We start from the raw sequence: 18884 nt of genomic DNA on the forward strand, positions 1-18884 counted from the left end.
GTGGTATCCATGAACATAGTTAAGAAGCCATGACCACTGGGGAGGGCATTTCCTGAGAGCTGATGGCTCGTTGGGGTAAAAGGTATGGTGAAACCACCAGGCCAGAGCTTCGCAGGTCATTAACTGCCAGGAAATGCCAAACTGGAAGGTTGTCATTACAAATGCAAGCTGTGAACATCCAAAAATGTAAATAAAACTAATTAATATTTTAATATATTGAAAATGTAGGTATGGAACGCATCTGATACATGTTTCTTTTTATGGGACAGGCTTTCTCCTTGTTGGCTGCAGATGGCTCGGCCACAGGTGCCAAGTGAATGGGAAGCATCATGTTAGCTGCCCCATTCTGTGGAGCTGACAGCATGGGGGAAGACCAGGGGGTGAGCTGGAGGCATTGTTCGTGGTCATCGTGAAAGAAGATACGCATCAAGTGAAGATATTAAACACGGCAAAATAGGTACACTGCATTATCAGGCTCAGCATTAATTATGAGCAGAAAGGTCATGTTAAAATATCTAGTCTAAAGGTCAGCTTCCAGTCTTGGAGTCAAGCTCAGCTCTTATTTATCAGCACCCTGTTTGTGCGTTCCTGCAAGTAAAAAATATTCTGCTGGTTCCTTGTCTGACCCTCCTTTCACCAAAGTTACTGGGTCAGGTGGTGGGTGCAAGCAGAATAAGGACATTTTGGAGAAGAGGAAGGGGGAATACTGGGGTCCTGATGATGTTCAGCGTATGGTGTTTTGACTCTGGCGGCCAAATGAGCATGCTGATGCTGATAGCTGTACAAGAGGAGGAAGAGGAGGTGTAAATACCCAGGGAGATGTCAGCTTTATAATAACCACCCAGGAGAAGCTGGAAAATGTTTGGTCTCTGTTAACAATGGTTTGGATATGCGTCCAAATTTTTCTTTTTGAGCCTGACAGCTGCCAAGACCTTCACCCGTTGTTACTTTGCATACTGGGATGCAGGTCTCGGTAATTATTCATCCCAGCAGAGCACAGTATTTTTCAGTATAACCTGTATGGTCAAATCTTTGGCTAGTTCAATGATTTAAACTGAAATACCATCTGGCAGTAATAGAAAGTCCAGTGCAGTCAATGAGTCTGGTGGGAGGTGAAATGGAAGAGTAGGAAAGGATTGGTAAAAAGATATGGCTGGAAAAAAAGAAAAAAAAAAGTAGTTCTGTATCAGTAATAGTATCAGAGTGCTGCTATTGTCAAAATACTGTCAGGGTCACTCTAAGAAATTCTATGGTGTGTCTTCTTGGTTCCTTCTTACAATTAAGTTTCATAAGGGTACTGTTCATGAAAGAAAACACAGAGCTTTGAGCAAAAGAACCAGGGTTCTTCTGTCGTAGGAAACTATTTTCCTTTAGTCAAAGATTGTTATTGCCATTTACAAATACATAATAATGAAGGGGAACAAATAACATTCATTATAATTCTCTTGAACCAACAATCAGAGTCTGTTTAAAAGTCAAGTGTCTGGCAGTATATGAATTACCTTGACAGAATTAGGAAAATGCTATGGAAACTGGAAAATGTACTACATAAAGCTGACTCTGTTTTCCCAATTCATACTCCAGTGCATTTGTATAATTTTTATACATAAATGAAGCATTGTGTAATCTGTGTAAATCATTTATAAGTACTGGGAGCTGTAGTATCTAGAGCATGAAGTGTATGGAGCCAGAGAAAAAGCTCTAAAGAAACAGCAATGCTAATGTGATGACTGAGAAGTAATCACATATCTTAACTGTCTGTAAAATAGAAAGATGTTAACTGTGACACAAGAGGCATAATTATTATAGTACAGCTTTTCCATAGCTCTTGAGGACAGTATATATATCTTCATGGTTTTGCATAAATTTGTGCATCTATCTCTGAACTAATTTGAGAGAAACCAAATCTTTTTACCTTTTTATTTTAACATCTATTTTTATATCATTATTTTTCTATTATCACTTTATGAATGGGAAAGAAAAATGTTCCCATCTCACGTAGTTTCATGTGACTTTTATTAATATTTGTTCTTTAATTTAGTAAAACTCCATTTGTAATACTTCTTTTCTTGAACCTCATTCAAATGACTTTCTTCAGGTTTCACAGACATAATGTTTTACAGAAAAGTTTCTTAATGCTTGCTGTGTTCTGAAAGACAGTGATCAGGATAATAGGAGCTTTAGGTTTTATTCTTTAAATGAAGAAATCCTGTAAAGGCCTCAGTTGTTGAGCATGTTCAGAAAACAAATATCCAAAGGCTCCATACTCAACACCTGGGAAAAAAAATCATGGCAAATTCTCTCAAGATACAATGCATAAACCCCTTTCCTTATTCAATGAAAATCTCCTAATTTTAAACAATGGGGTCTTTACCTGCCTGCCATTGTCCAATAATTCTGAATAACTGTTGTTTATTACAAAACTGATTTTTTTGCCAGAACATCCAAATTCTATGGAAGTTTTTTTAAAAAACCCCAAATATAGATAAAACAATCTCACATAACAATCTCAGTAATTTTCAACATGAAAATATACAGAAGCATAAAAATAAGCTGATATTTAGTAGATCAAACCAGTTTTGCATGTTGCAGAAAAAGTGAGACTGAAAGAGTTTGAAAAAAAGAAAGATGAAATGGCTTTAAAAAGGGAAAGGGGGGTCTCAACAGGAGAAAGAGGAGGTGGTTAGGGGAGAAATCAATAAAATTTCTATTAAAGGCCAACCAGAATGGAGAGGGAATTATCAGCTCATAAGGTTTACTAACCCATTATCCTGTCTGAGGGCTTTCAGAATGTCCCACATAATACCATTTCTTTTTCCTTGGATAACATCAGTCCATTCTTCATAGACAGCGATTCCTTGTATCTGACAGCCACAATATGAGCGGTAGTCCAGATCTCCATCATAAACCAAGTTTGGATGGGTAAGCAAATAGGGACATCCGTGCTGAATTTCCTTGAAGTGAGCCGACTTGTGGGTTTTGTTCTGGCAACACTATGGTGCTTTAGTCTGCAGTATGGGTCACCAAACGGTTCCCTGTTGGGTTTCAAGAACAAGCTCATTCAAAACCCTTGTCTTCCTGAATAACTTCATAGTACATGCAAAGACCAACCACTTTCCCCAGCTTTTGGCAAAGTGTGAAGTACCAGTATTCATTTCCAGGCCAGGGATATTTGAAACTTAGTTGTTAACAGCCTAATAAAAAGCTTTCTCTTTAAAAAAATATGGAATATTGATCCAAATTGTAATCCATAGCTGTCCATTAAGCATGATTCCAAGATCATCACTTCAGTGCTCTGTCATGACCATAAAAAGCTGCCTCACTCTGACAACATCCTTGTTAGATTTTCCTGGGCCGTAGATATGAACCTGGTGTTTTCACTTGTCCCTCTTTAAGAGTGTAAAGAACAAGGAAACTAGTTTCACTGACTGATTTAAAGCTATGTTTTCCACAGTAGACAGCTGCTGAGAAAGCAGCAACCAATCCATTTGCTGACACAGGTATCAGGTTAATCAAAAACTTGTGGGTTTTTTTGTGTTTGTTTTTTTTTTTTTTTTCCCTGACGTAAGGCTACGCAATCTCTGTCTTCAAGAATCAGATGGGTCAAAATCCCATTTTCTAGTTAAGCTTCTTGGTTGGAAATGGGTTTACCATAGGACAGAGTGGTCCTACAGCAAGTAGGCAGAAACTTCAAAGACAAACTTCTCATTAGACGTTTGGCAAGCAAAACACAAGGCAGCTCTGCCAAGCGTCCTGTGTCCAACAGTGCCTAGCATCCTACGCAGAATGAAGTCTAGTGAAACTTTTGATACCTTAATGAGCTAAAGAGGCCATAAAACCAGTAGTGTTTATAATATGGATGTTGTGCCAGAAACCAAAATGAATCCACTTGTTCTCTCCCTGTGCGAAGGATAAAGAGGGAATTCATGGCAGAGAAATAAAAGAAATTACCTCAGGTTTACAAGATATTTTTTTTTATTTGAAACTTTTTTTATATGCCTTATCAATTAATTACCATAAAGTAATGTTTATCTTTGTTGCATTTCAGTGGCAGCTCTGGGTACTTATGATTTCTTTCCAAAGTAAATGTTTGAGCCTTTTTGACTGAAATGACAGAATATACCATTTCCATTAAAAAACAAAGCCGTAAAAGTCAAGTAAACAACTTTTACAGACTCTGTAGCCACCCATCTATGTTTCTGTAAGCAGACCAAAGGACACAGAACTCTGCCAGAGCAAAAGTATTAGCCAGTGACATCGGCTGGCCACATGCGCTGTAAGCGGCTGTGCGTGGGTAGGCACCAGTGGTGGAGCAGCCAGTGTCCCAGCTTGGTCCTGCTCCCACCGCCCATGGGGTGTCCCCTGCATGCCGCAGCCCTCGCCTGGAGCTGCTGTCCATGCAGCAAGGCTGGTTCTGCTCCCACCCGTGGCCAGAGTTGATGGGAAGGGGTTTTGTGAGCGGTGTGGTGAGATGCTTGGCGTGGAAATTTTCAGTAATAGGCTGAAAGGCCCATTGAGAAAATACGCATTCTCTCTGTGCACTGAGGTAGCTCTTTATCCAGGGAATTTCCTTTTTCTTCTCTGTATAACAGTATTTTAAATATTTTTTTTAATTTTATACATATTCTTTTTTGTATTTATTTACACCTATTTATATTATGTAACATCACATGTCAATAACCTTAGGAAACACAAGTGTTATTCTTCAACAGCAATGTATTTGCAGAAGTATAGCTTCTATATGTGATTTAATATGAACACATATATACTTGTTATACCTTCTGACCACTATTTAGCTTTCATTCATGATGTCAGCAACACACTGACTATGTCTTGAAATTCAGCCTGCCGAGCCTCTAAAGCAGACCTAAAAGCCCCATGCTTACACAAGAAGGAAGTTGCTATACTATCTTGGAGTTTTTTATTATGAGAGAGCATAAATTTTAAAACTCAGGATGTCTTCTTGTTTTACTGGACTAAGACTAAGGTGTTCACAATGGTTTTAAAGCTTTCTGTGGGAGGGTCTAGTGTCTAAAAGACCAATTCAAACAAATCACCTCTACTGCTGTGAAGCCATGTAGGTCCAGAAGGTAGCATGAAGCTTCCAAAACCAGCTGGTCATTTAAATCGATGTCCTTCTACCAGATCTCTGGTTTTTTTGCATCAAGTTGCTCTGACAGAAGAGCACAGTGGACACTTGTGCCTCAGAAGTCACCTCAAAGTGAATTTCAAATTAGCTGCTAAAATGTCAGATAGATATCCTCTGCTTAGGGTTGACTTGCTTTGATGGAAGTGTGTCTTGAAACATGCTGTATAAGCTGTGCTCCAGTGGGAAATGCAAATACATACTTTGTTAAAATGCATTCGTGGTATTCGTGGAGTCGAGTTGTAAGGACGTTTTAAATGGACTCGCTAACAGTGTCCCACCTTTCCTTCCCCTTCTCTTTCTGTTAACGCAATGCTAAAGGTCTGACACCCTGAGCTTGCTACCTCCTTCAGGGGGATTATTTGTCCCACTGCAAAGGAGGCTGAAAAAAACAATACTATAAGCATAATCTTTTGTTGCTGTTTTGTGCACTTTGTATTACTGAAATTGCAAAACTGGTTTTATGCTGCTTGGATGGAAGTTCTTTCCCCACTGAAATAATGTCTATTCTGACTCCACTGGCTTAGTTCAGTTGATCGCTACAGGCCTTTCCCAAATTTTCCTCTTCCATTCATCCCTAGTGCCCAACCAATAGCTGTAGGAATAAAGCTCCATCACTTTTGTGTTCCTTTCACTTAAAAACTTCTGATGGAATGAGTACTACTGCTAAGAAATGAATTGTGGGCATTTGTCTGTATAGCCACTCACAAATTCTTATTGTTAGGCCAGGAAGTTATCAGGGCAACTACTGAACGGCGTTGCCCTTTTGAGTTCAAAAATTTGTTCCCTGACATAAGATGCATCATTGCCACATCTGTGGTCACTCTCCTTGCTAAAGATTCCTGCCACAAAGGCTTTGCTCAGGGTTTGATCAGAGGAGTCACCAGTGCCATGCAGGCAACCATTTGTGTAGGGCATGTGAATCACAAGAGGACAAAACTCTGGTGGTCTCAGTCTGTCTAAAGCCTTAGGTCAGACTTTCCATCTATAAACATTCTCTTGTATGTTTATGTTTTTATACAGCTTGATTTATTGGAGGTGAAAACCACTGTATACTAACTTTTCTAAGCTAACTGATTAATTACTGTTGATAGTAGAATATGCTCATCAGCAATAACTCCAATGATCAGTGCATAACACCATACTATTAAATCATCTGCATGATGAGCTCTTTGGTTAAATGTCAAAAAAGTGGCCATGATTTTCTTAACTTTTGGAAAAAAAATCTATTTCATAATTATAATGTTAGTGTTTTAAAATATATGTCTCCAGAACAGATGAAATGTCTCTATTAAATTTCTGTCTGAGTGAAATTACAGACATCTGCAACACTCAGTGGGTGTTTGTTCATACATTTTCAGTGTAAAAAGAACTTTATATTGGGAGCTGAGAGGCATTCCTGCATCTTTAGACACACAAACGTACTTCATGTTTAGGGTAAGACACTTAAACTTTGGGCTGTAGTTACAATGGCTGTAAAATAATATTTTACTCCTGCTTGTAAAGCACAATAAAAGCTCAATGTTTGTTTAAAAGTGGAATACATTAATATATAGCAAGATAGTTTTCAGACTGCCTACAAGGCAGTTCATAGATATGCTACTGCAAGAGCTATTGAGCGAGCTGTATGATTTGGTGCCAGCTGAGTGCTTTATTCCCAAAACAAAGGAGGTTTGCACAGCTGCTGCTCAGGCAGAGAAGGTACCTGTGGGTCCTCCTTATGCTCACTGCAGCCCTCTCCTCCTTCAGCCTCTCCAGCCCCAGGGCGAGAAAAGGAGTTTGTGTGGCAATGACATCCAGTGTGATCTTCTTGCAAGGCTGAATTTTTGAGTAGCAATGCTCTAGGAAAGCCAGTACATCTTCCACTAAAAGCATAATCATTTTTTTTTTAATACTTTGTTCAGTATTTTGTGTGTTCTTGCCTTATCATTGCTTGCTGCTAGAGTAGCACAAGCAAGACCTTAGCCATTCTAAGAGATTTCTTTTTCATTTCCATATCTATGGTATGAATTTCTCATATTTTGTAAATTATTCAATGTGTACTAAAATAACTTTAAATCCAACTTTCCTTTTTTCTCATAAGCCAGATTCACTTCCTTCAAATGCAGAAATTTCTAACTTTGTAGCTAACTTGAAACGTGGAGCAAAACATATAATTGTTGCTGCTCCATCCTACACAGCTCAAGTTAACCTCTCAGTACATAAGTGTAACGAAGTGATAATACAGAGGTGAAAAAGATTTCTTTAGGTGTATCTTTCAAGCTCGTGTTTGCTAGTAAAAATAAAATCAGTGCAAAACTTTGCTTTGGAACCCAGAATAATTAAATTTTAAATTGTTAATCTATTTTGAAGAAAAAAAATTCACCAACTTGTTCTTTTCTTTCTTTCTTTCTTTCTTTCTTTCTTTCTTTTTCTTCTTTTTATTCATTTGTAGGCAGAAGTGTATGTCGCTTTATGATGTGTGATCTGATCACAGGTACAAACAGTTTATGGCACTGCAGTCATACCATCCAACATCAAAAAGCAAACAGCCTCTCTGACTTTTACTGTTACACTATTCAGAAGAAATTTAGTCCCAGGACCTGAAGTAGCAAGCAGGCATGAAACGCGATATTGTTTAATGGTGGATTTCAAACCTTTCACAGGGGGAATCCACGAGAAAAATGACTTCTGAGCAGCCAGAAATCACTGGCTGCCAACTGCTGACATCTGTACTTCTGGTGATGCTCTGAAATTCCTGACATATGAGGTTGAGCAAACAGAGTAAATTAATAAAGCAAACATAATAACTCTGGATTTCAACTCAGTTTCTTCATATTAAAAATTGTGAGCAGAAAGCTTCAGCATGGCAACTGTTTTTGAAGAGAACACATTTTGCTTTGATGTTACTCCAGTCCTGGTTCAGTTCTGTGTTTGAATTGTTAGAACCTCCAGATTCAACCTTTCATACCGTTGCAAGGAAGTGTTCCCTCGCTGACCTGATCTCACATTTTTTCAGTGTGAGATTTCCTCAGTCTTGAGATATTCTTTACTAACAGCCCAGAAGTTCGGGGCCCAAATCAAAACTTTCAGCACGGTCAGTCCAGCTCCAAATGTTATAGCTCAATTTCTTTTTGTTCATGACTTTTGTACCGATACTCCAATAGCTATGGGGAAATCCAGTATATAACTATCATTTTCCACTGTCTGCTACAAAGTTTTTATCTTTCTGCATTTGTTTTTATGGTAGGATAGTTTCTGGTTTGAATTTTATCTAGCATAAAAACTGCCTAAAGGAGCAGACCTAGATACTAGTCTATTATGCCTTTCAGATTTTGGCTGAAACTGAAACATGGAGGAAAACCAATTGTCCTCCTTTTTCCTGTTCTAAAAGATAAGTGTGACATGAAGCACATGCCTCTCTTAAATGCTCTCGCATGTGCCTAACGTTTTAGGTCAATAAACCCAGCTCTGGAACACGGCTGAGGCAAGCATTATGGATTAAGGATTTGTCATGAGGGCCAGATTCCAGGCAGAGGTTTCTTTGTTCCTCCAGAAGGGTTTATTCATACACATTACTCCTCTTTTTATGTCTCCGTTTTTCTGTGCTTAGCCACTAGCTACTAACAGGATGCAGCCGTGCTTCCCCACTGCCCCCATGCCTTCCCCATGCACTTTATCCCTTGCACTGCAAATGTTCAAAGGGTGTAGATATGGATGTCCATGTCAAGTCTCCCTTGGCAGACTGGAGGACGCCATTGCTTCTGTGTTTCCAAGACTCCCAGCAACCCAGAACTTGCATCTTCTTTGTTGTCACACGTGCATTGACCTCAACAGGCATCTGAGCTTTTAAGCAGTTTAGAGTTGTAGCACCTAGAAGCTTTTCCCATCAGTGGAGGTGCTGAACTTGTCCTTGGCAACATTATTTTGGGCCATTTCACATTGTTTTGGGCTTGAGCCCAATGCCAACCACCTGTGTGATATCACCTGTGTGAGAGTCTTCTTATGGGCTGAGTGACGCAACAGCTTGTTTGCTACCAGACTCACTGACTGTTATGAGACAGCAGCAAAGGGATGGTACCCAGTACAGCCAGACTAGAAGAAATATATACTTTAAAAAAAAATAAATAAATAAATTTGGAACACTACACTAGTCTTCCAGGTAGCTACTACTTCATGTCCTGAAAGTTGTGCATGTCCTGAAAAAGCACTTTCATACTTCAGCCAGTCTCTTTAAATTTTAAATTTCTATGGTTTTGCTATACCTCAGTGGAAACCTCTATCTTCTAGGAGAGGCTGAGTAAGAGTTTGTATGTGTTGTAGCCTCTTGGAAAGCATCTAATTCTCATTTAAAGTGAATTGCATTACCTAAGCAGAATCTGTCTGGATAGCATTTGCATTTTTCATTTGTTACCTACCTAAGGAGACCAGGAATAGGTGCACCAGACATTCCTATATTCCGTTAACAGTTAATCAATTAACAGTTGATCCAAACTTTTCAAGAGAAGATCCCCGCAAAGGCAGCCATGATTTCAGCCAGCTAAGGCAAATTAACTTGCTATCAGGCAGCCAAAACTTTTTACACGGCTTTTAACTTACATCCACTTCCTACTGCTTCATTTTCAAGCACCCCATTCTCTTTTCCTTCTGCTGGCGTGAGTTTTGTCTCTGGAAGTGAGGTAGCAATGGCTGCATGAGCCCCGTTCAAAGAGCAGAGAGCACCAGGGCAGGAGAGCCGGGAATGCTCAGCTGAAGACAATCTTAGTTTTGCCTTGCTGTGCCTCCACTCCTGGGGATTTTCTGTTACTAAATAATGCTCTTAATGAGATTTAAGTCTCCTATAAAAATAATTAAATTAACTCTGTCGAAAGACTGTTTTCCTTTCTGACAGTAAGATGGGAGTTAATGATCAATTGATTGCCTGTTCCTTTCACCCCTTTAAAAAATATTATAAATATAGATTTAAAAGGATATGAGAGAGGTGAGAAATGAAAATTATGGAAAGGCTGGGTCCTTGTTATAGCTCCAAAGAGTCACAAGCACAGCCTGTGGCTCACCATAGGAAAAGCTGAGTGGCCAGCTTTGGCAGTCAGAGCCAATTGCCTTATGCACTTCCCTATGGTTTGGCTCGGCTCCTCTTCCCCACATATTTTTGTCTTTCCTCAGCCTTGACATCTACATCGTTTTAACTTGTCCACTAGTGACATCTCAGTCAAAGTGTTTCTCTTTGATTTCAGCCCCCTGAATTGCAAAGAGGTGGCTGAGGATTAGTGTGCCGGAGGCAGGGACCTGCACAGCCTTCTCCAAGCAGAGAGTCTGGAGAGTAAATAACCCTGGGTGAACCCGTCCTAGAGAGACTGAAAGGGACAGATCTCCTCACACAAGGACAAGGAAAATGAAATAAAGTACTCTGAAAGAAAGTGTCTGGCTTAAGGCACGAGTGCCAGCTTTGCACCCAGGCAATGAAGTAACTTTTCTAGCTGCAGAGAAGGTGCATGCCTCCATGTAACACCACTACCAGCATGCTGACCTTACTGTCCTCAGAGAAACCACCCATCAGGAGAAAGAACAGAGTAGTCCAGTAGATATATGCCATCAGTGCTGGGTGCTGACAACGGTTTCATTTTTTATCAATGGGACAAAAGAGTGGAATTTAAGTTGGGAAGTAACCTAAGCCAGCACATTTACAATAGGTCACAAGAACAATCCTGGGGCAAAATTCCACATTTACTTTAAAAAACTCCTATTATGGCCAGCATTGGAGCTGGCCCGGAGGTAAAACTTAGTATCTATCCATTGCTCTGACTTGACGACTTCTTATTGGGGGTTCTGAGCAGCTGTGAGCAAAGTAGGACTCACTCTCACAGTCAGTGGAAAAGGGCAGATGTGTCTGACAGGCTCTTCTCCATGCTCTCACTGTTTGGTGAGTGGGTAATGTATTTGTGGAGTTAAAGGAAGTCATAGTAACAGGAAAGCAGTAAATACAGTGAGCAAGCGTCCTCCCCACTTGCCTTATTCCAATAATGAGCCTAGTGTCACTAAAACTGGGGAAAAAAAGAAGTAAAAATATTGAAGAACTGTTAAATTGTGATACAGCTTTTCTAATTATCTGGAAAAAGAACAGGGTACCTGGCAGAAGTTTTGCTTCCTGAGTAGGGAGAGGTGTTAGGAGAGAGAGGAAGCAACTCAGGCCAGAAAATTTATCTCCTGGCCCCAGGCTCTATAAAACTGAAGACCTAGCTCCACAAAAGGCTGGGGGCATCTCCAGAAGGTCTTTGGAAGGGCTTAGTAACCAAACCTGAAATTCCAGCCTTCAAAATGTAGGCTTGACTGCTTAACAGTCCTATAAACCTCTGCAATTTAGATGTGCTTTCGTTTTAGAAGCTCAGGTTCTCATTGTGCCTTGCAAGTATTTGATACCCATGTTCCTTAAATTATCCTGCCTCACTGAGCATGCAAATATATGCATACATATACAGGTGCTTCTACCATATTAGACTCCATGTGAAATATAACAACACTCATTGCTTGCCTTTAAAACATAATCCCCAAAAGAGGTGGAAGCAGTACCCTACTAATACTTTTCATCCCATGGCAAAATGTTCCCTGCTTCTACATGGTAGCTGTGAAGTTCAGTGTAGGAAGTTGTACTTGAAGGAGGTTTTTGCAAGTAGTGAGTAGCTGTGCAAGAGGTTCACGTTAGAGTGTGCATAGCACGTGGAATTCAGATACCAAATGAAGCATTTCTCTTCTCCCATTTTTGAATGCTACATGGGACCAGAAGTAAATAACCCAAGAAAAATCACCTGAGATGGAGTAGTGAGGCAATGGGAAGCCCCACTAGAGCAGAAAGAGGATGAGCTAAAAGGCTTCAGCTGTCCTTCGCTTTATACTAGCAACTACAGGTACCAACAGAATAAAAACAAACAACTTCCTAATGATAGCATCTTCTGGAACACCTGGATTAAACCTAGGTATCTCCTGTTCCACATTTAGTGTATAAAAGGAGAAAACTGAGCTTAGAACAGGGACTGAAGCTGAGGACAAGTTTCTTTATCTCAGGTTCTGTCCTAATATTGAAGCAAATTTTTTCCTTCTTATTTACTCGCCCATTTAATGAAAGATAAGTTATTATTTTAACTTCAGGGCCTCAGAATGCCTTTCCATATGCCTACTAGAGTAAGTAAAAGGAAATATGGTCCCTGTTCTGTGCTTTGCTATGATTTCTAGTGGAGACTTTCTGGTCTATAAATTTAAAAATATGTAGTTTGCAATAATGGGATCATCCATATGTCTGCATTAGCAATCAGGAAAAATTAATTGCTCCAGAGGTGATGGAGACCACCACCTTAGGTGTGAAGCAAAGAAGTTGCTTAGGTGTTCTCTTAATCTGTCCTAATGCTTAGCAGAACAGGGTTGCATTATCGGTGGTCCTATCACAGCTGAAGGCATTGTTTCTTCTTCTTAAGTGATTTAAGACTCACAGGTCTTTGAGATGTAGAATTTCAATCTTACTGGTATCCTCAGTACTTCATATTGAAAAGCTTTAGGCACTTGCCTATGCTGTTATTCTGGCATGCTATATTGAGGTAGCACCTTTTAGATCATCTCATTTTAATGCTCACAACCTGAGGCAAGTCACTCACAGAGAGAGTGTGTGTGTGTGTATATATATATATGTATATATATATATATACATATATGAGGCCTGGATGCTTAAGTGAAGGCTATGAATCTTTGCAGTGCCAGACAGCTGTAAGTTTAGTACAGTGACAGCTGTGACAGCCACAACTACTCGGTGCACCTAGATCCTGATTCCGTGACATCTGCCCTCTCTACTGAGCTAGAAACCTTTTCCTCCATGGGGAGAATATGATGAATTGTATGGCTTTAAACTGGTAAGAAATATTAAAGAATAGGGATCCTTTTTACCTTCAAAAAAAAAAAAAATTGGCCCTGAGGTTTCTTATATGTTTACTTTGGCCTTAATGTAAAGAAGGCAAATGAAATTCATTTCTGAAGGGAAATAATGTTACTTCTGCTGAAAAGAAAGGAAGTTACATACACTCCAAAAAGTTTTCTATAAGTTAATTATCTCAGCAATAACATCTACAGTCTTAATGGACAGGTCTTGCTTCTGGTCATTTAGGAGAAACCTTTAATAACATGGTTCTTTGAAGAATCTTCTGTATAATTTTATTATCACAGTTTGGATTACCTAGTGATTATTTTTAGCTCCTTTGAAGAGCTCCTATCTCTCCTGTGCCATTTCCTAGGACCGGGGAATTGCCTCGCAGAGTGAACATATGAGTTCTGACACTTGTTTAATAAATGATTACAGGTGCTGCAGGTATTTTGCCAGCTGTTCTCTAAAGGTATCTCCTGGGAGGGGAAAAAAAAAAAATCAAGGTTGATTCTGATTTTCCTTGTAGTAATCGTCTAGTGGCATAATACCATCAAAACCAGTCAATTAATTTCACTGACAAAGTCCAGAATAAAAATGGTAGTTTCTTACTAGCTTTCAATATTTCTGATAGGAAAGGTATGTTCTTGAATTAAATTCTTGGAGTATACACCTGGGTACCTTCATTCTTGTAAGTAACTTGCAGATTTAATGTTCAAAAACTAGAGATAAATTTCCTTTAGCCTAATTATTACCTTTAGAATTTCTCAGTGAATAAAGGCACCAGCAAGACATCAAGTAAGTACGGTATATTTAATATCCCCTCAGTTATTGCTGGCATTTTCAAATAGTTATTTCCTATAAAGTTCACATCCTCCTATTTGTAATGTCTGGTTTGCCCCAAGTTAATGGCTCTTTTGGTTATTAAGGTCTGATTTCTAATTGTGGGCATGCCAGAACGCAGTGTTTGCCTGGGCAGGCAGCTAGGTCTGCATATAGTCAGCCCTTTGCACGTAGCAGTCACCCTCTGAAATGGCAGTAATGGCAAAGGCACAGAAATAACTTTGTGTGCACACCTCTGAAAACCATGCCAGCACTCTGAAGAATGAACAATTGTATTTATTGCAGGTTTTCTTGTACCTGCCTGGAACTGGTGGAGTGAACAGAATTACCAGGTGGCACCGTGCTTCTCACGTAAGTCAGCCCTGGATGCAAAACCTGGCAACAAGGCACGTTGTTTTGTTCTTTAGCAGTGTACTGGGATTCAGATAAACACAGAGGAATAAATCACATATAAATCATTTGGAAATATCTAAATATTAAGAATTCAGCTCCTTCAGTTCTTTTATTGTTGGTGGTTTTTTTGTTGTTTGTTGTTTGTTTTTTTTTTTTTAATTCTCCTCCTATATTTTGAAATACATACTTAAACCACATCCGTTTCTAATTAATCTGGGCCAGTGATGGCAAACTTCTGGCTGGTACATCAGCATTATCATGCAGCACCGCTGTAGAGCAGCAGACACCATCCCCTCTGGTCCCTATCGCTCTTCCTACACCTCGTCCTGGCCCTGCCGCTGGGGAGGATGAGCTGCCCCAGGGTCTGCTTCTTGGTATGAAGCACACAGGCATGAAATGACTGGTAGGAGCTCTGTTTCTGGCCGTGCAGGTAAAATTCATTAGATGAAGCTCTCTTTGCTAGAATCCTTCAAGAGGTGAGCCCCACCGTTCGTTGTCTCTCATAGTAGCAATAGTATATATATTTAAGCATGTTTAGAAGGGCTTCCCAGAACAGCCTCCTTCTCAAGTGAATACTTCTATAGATGATGTAGGCTTGTTGTTTATCTATAGCTGAAAAGAGGTTGTATTAAATTACTTGGTAGCAGCTAAGATAGACGGTTCCATTTTGTCTTTATTAAATCACATGTTGCTGAAAGTTTAAACCATTTGAGCAAAACAGTGAATCAAAGTTCAGAGCTGTTGCAGACTCCACTGATTTCAGCTGAGTTATATCACTTTCACCGGGGTTGAATTATTTGTGAAAGCAAACCCTTCAAGTCTATTATTGTGGTAAAAGGAATGGAATCCCACATTATTTTATATATGATATTGTATCTGTTTTTTTCTACTTCAAGTCCTGTTCTTTACAAAATTCTTCAGTTTAATTGACTTCAAAGAAGAATTTGCCCACATTTAAGTTATCAAAACTTTAAGCAGAGCAGATAGGAGTAAAGCCAATTATTTATACTTTATTTTTAGTGGGCCAAAATGATGAGAATATAAAAGGCAAAAAGATTAACCCAAACTCTAACATTTTAAGGTCTCAAAAAACAAGATTGGGACTTTGAAAAGAATCCAAGTAATAAAACCACAGAACCAAAACACACAATTGTAATAAGTTTATTACAAAGAATCACAAGAGCGGATGGGCACAGACGCTAAGCTAAGTTGAAAAAACTTCAGCAGCCTTTCGTGTTCCTGGACTTTTAAAAATGAACTGGTCAGACGTAATAAGTTAATGATGCAGTTTCATGCTCGGATGCCAAAGCCTGGTGAGGTGCTGGGGGAAGGGTAAAAGAAGGGTGGGAAGTGAAATGCTCCTAGCCTCCTGCCTGGTGCCTGCAAGCAATACACAAAGCCGATGATTTTCCCCTCTTTGGATAAAGCAAACACTGAGGCTATGGAGACATAAATCTGTCTGACCCGAGTGCCCCGAATGGAGCTGCAGAGGACCCAGGCTCAAGGGGCTGCTGGGCGAGACTGTGATGATCATCCCTGCCCCCAGAGAAGGGTCAAGATCCAGGTCCATGCAGCTGGGGTAGAGCCCCATGTGTGGGAGACCGTATGATGTCCACGGGACAGGGGATGGAGCAGAGGTACTGGAGAGACACCCCACCTGCAAGGGACTCTACCCTTGCTGGCCCCGCTCATGCTGGGGATGAAGAGTGTGCCTCAATTAAAGGTAACTACCATTTTCAGACACAAATCTAGTTACAAACGTAAACAGCCTGAACTCAAAATTATTAAGATCCTTGTCAGCAGATCTGTTCCTGGATTTTGTTCAAAATCATAGCTGCTGGTTTTAGGGGAAAGGGGGTGTAGCTTTTATTTCCTCTATAGCCTTGCAGATTTCGCTGAAGAACAGAGGGGGTAACTCCAGTTGTTCTGAACACCAACAGAGCCGCTTAAGAGCAGTGAATAAGCTATTCTTTTGCAAATCCACTGGAGACTTAATTTAGTGCGATACACTCATCAGGGAAAATAAGCTCAGCTTTACTTGGAAATTTCTGGTTGTATCTCTGGACTGACAGAAAGGAATGCTGTCAAAATCAGTAATTTTGGCATGGCAATGAATGGCAGATAAGGATAGTTTCAAGCATAGTGCTTGCTCCCAAGGCACCACATTTGCAGTCACTTTTCAGAGTAGAATTATATTTTACGTATTTACTTTTCTATGAGGCCTGGATGTGGTGGGTCTTTTGTTTTCCTGAGTTCCCTCGAAACACAGATCTCTACATTCATTTTATGTAATGATGCAAAGGGAATTGGTCTACTTTCCATCTCTTTCTTGCAGCCTTTCTTCTGCTTCTGGCTGCCTCTAAGAATCTGGCCATGAGACTCACAGGTAGACAAAGGAACTGTGTCCTTTTTCCTGCGGTTGAAACCAATGAATGACAAAGGATATTTCTTTTTATCCTTCTTCCTACTCCTTCTCCCATTTCTTTCTTTGTCATGTTCACATTTATTTTGGGAAGTAACTAGATGGAAGAGCTTAGAAATGAGGGACCTATTCAGACCCAAGTGACGCATCAGTGAATGTGGCATCACACTTTCCTATAAATTTATATTTAGCCTCTGTACTTGAATATCCCACTTAAGTTATATGGGTAGCACAAACTGACAAAAGTGTTAACTGATTGATTGGCACAGCACAGTAACTTCTATTGCATCCACGTTCTCCACCAGCTCTACATTTTCCATGCAGCTGGGCTGCCAATTCTCACACCTAAAGGGTGAGTCCTTCTATTTTGTCTTGCTTGAGCAAAATTCCATCGGCATTTCCAAACTGATGCTTGCACCCAGGCATTTCCTAGCTCTCTGGGCAAGGTACTGGAAGGTGAAGGAGATCTCGCATGTTACAGTCTTGCTTACCAATTATTCTTAGAGGTGCTTCTCACAGCTTTTCCAGGCAGTTCCAGTTCTCCTCAACTGTCATAACCTTCTGACTACTCTGTTTCATCTCAGTTTAATTCCTGCAGTTGTTCTTACAGCAATGGCAAAGAAATGTAGATTCCCTCTTCTGACATGTCTCCAGCTTCTTTGGGATCTCCCGCATGCGTTATTTCTAGGCACCGCTGCCAGTAGACTGTTTTGGATAATGTTTTGATGACCAAAATTCTTCAGTGCAAATCTTGGAGGCATCTGGTATTACCTGCACCTGAGGTGCCTTAGATGAAAATATAAACCCAGTTCTATGATGGAGCTGAGAAAAAGTGGCTCCAAAGGAAGATGAGGATATTCTGTCTGCTCTGGTTAGTTTCTGCAGGGCTAAGTGGTACCATCTGGAGTAGGCATGGTTCTTCACTGGTTGTCCATGGGTATAGCATATGGTCACAGGTTATTTCAGTAGAATCTCTGGGTTCGGTGTCTGTGAAATTAGTTTTCCATTGCAGCAGCTCAACCGTTCTGGGGATGTGTCTGTGTATTCCATCGTAGCTTTATGCTGCAGGGAAGGTGTGCTTCGGGATCACCACTCTGCCATCCATTCAGCTTTTGGTCATTGATTTGCGGAGAAGAATAGGGCTGATCAGTCAGAGGAAAGAGGCAATGGACCAGAGTCCTTGTAATTTTGTCTGCCCCAGTCAGACAGAGAAATCCGAGTTACAAAACTGTAGGGTGCAAAGACTTAAAAAGAAAAAAAAGAAGTTTGGCAGAGACTGGAAAAGACAGAGAGGCCAATACATGAATGTGCTACGCTGTAGCCTTAAGTGGTTTTCAAGTCTTGATGGAATTAAGGGGGGAAAACATGTTTCCAGGTTTTTTAATAATATCTGAGAAGCACAAGATAAGAATTCTGCTTCTCTTATCCCCAGTGTTGGTCTTCTGTCCTGTGCACCAAGAGGCAACTTCACCTAAAATTACCAGCCCTGCACATGGTCTTTTCCAAGCATGAACTCCTATAGAGACCGTAACATCATACAATTTATACATGCAAAAATAATTTCTAAAATGGATTTTCCAGGTGCAAATTCAATCATCTGTTTAGCCAGGTGTGAGAATCTATCAGCTGTGCACACAGGTGTCAGTGCTTGAAAAATGATCCAGTTTACTCCTCTGTTATGAGTTTGTACAGGGGCCTGTGTCACTTAAGTCCATCTTAGGCTGCATTTTGAGGATTGAAGTGGAATTTGAATGGTGCTTTCTGTGCCGAAGTCCCTCTGCATAGGGCAAACGCTTCACGCTTCACGAAGTGTATGCACAGATGGGCAGATTTGGCGGCCCCTATGTGAAGCTGGGCTGGAGGCCCAAATCGATAATCTTGCCCCAGATATGTCTCCTCCTAGAATGTGTCTAGCTCTTGTCAGGCTCATTAGAAAGGGTGGTTTTGGCTGGTTTGCCTTTTTGGTGTTTTTTGGGTTTTGGTTTTTTTTTTTTTTTTTAGTGAAAACATAGCATTTCTCAGTGTATCAACGATCCCAAACTTAAATATTTAATAACCTCTGTTATCTAATACCTGACTTGGCTTTGCATTAGAAACAATTGCTTGCAAAGTGTTTATCTATTGAGTGAGAATGATTAAAAGAAAATATAAAGTTCTTCTTATACTATTTTTGGGCAACAAAATGACCTTGCTGTTCT

This window comes from Falco peregrinus, chromosome 2 (assembly GCF_023634155.1).
Source record: "Falco peregrinus isolate bFalPer1 chromosome 2, bFalPer1.pri, whole genome shotgun sequence".
NCBI classification, from domain to species: Eukaryota; Metazoa; Chordata; class Aves; order Falconiformes; family Falconidae; genus Falco; species Falco peregrinus.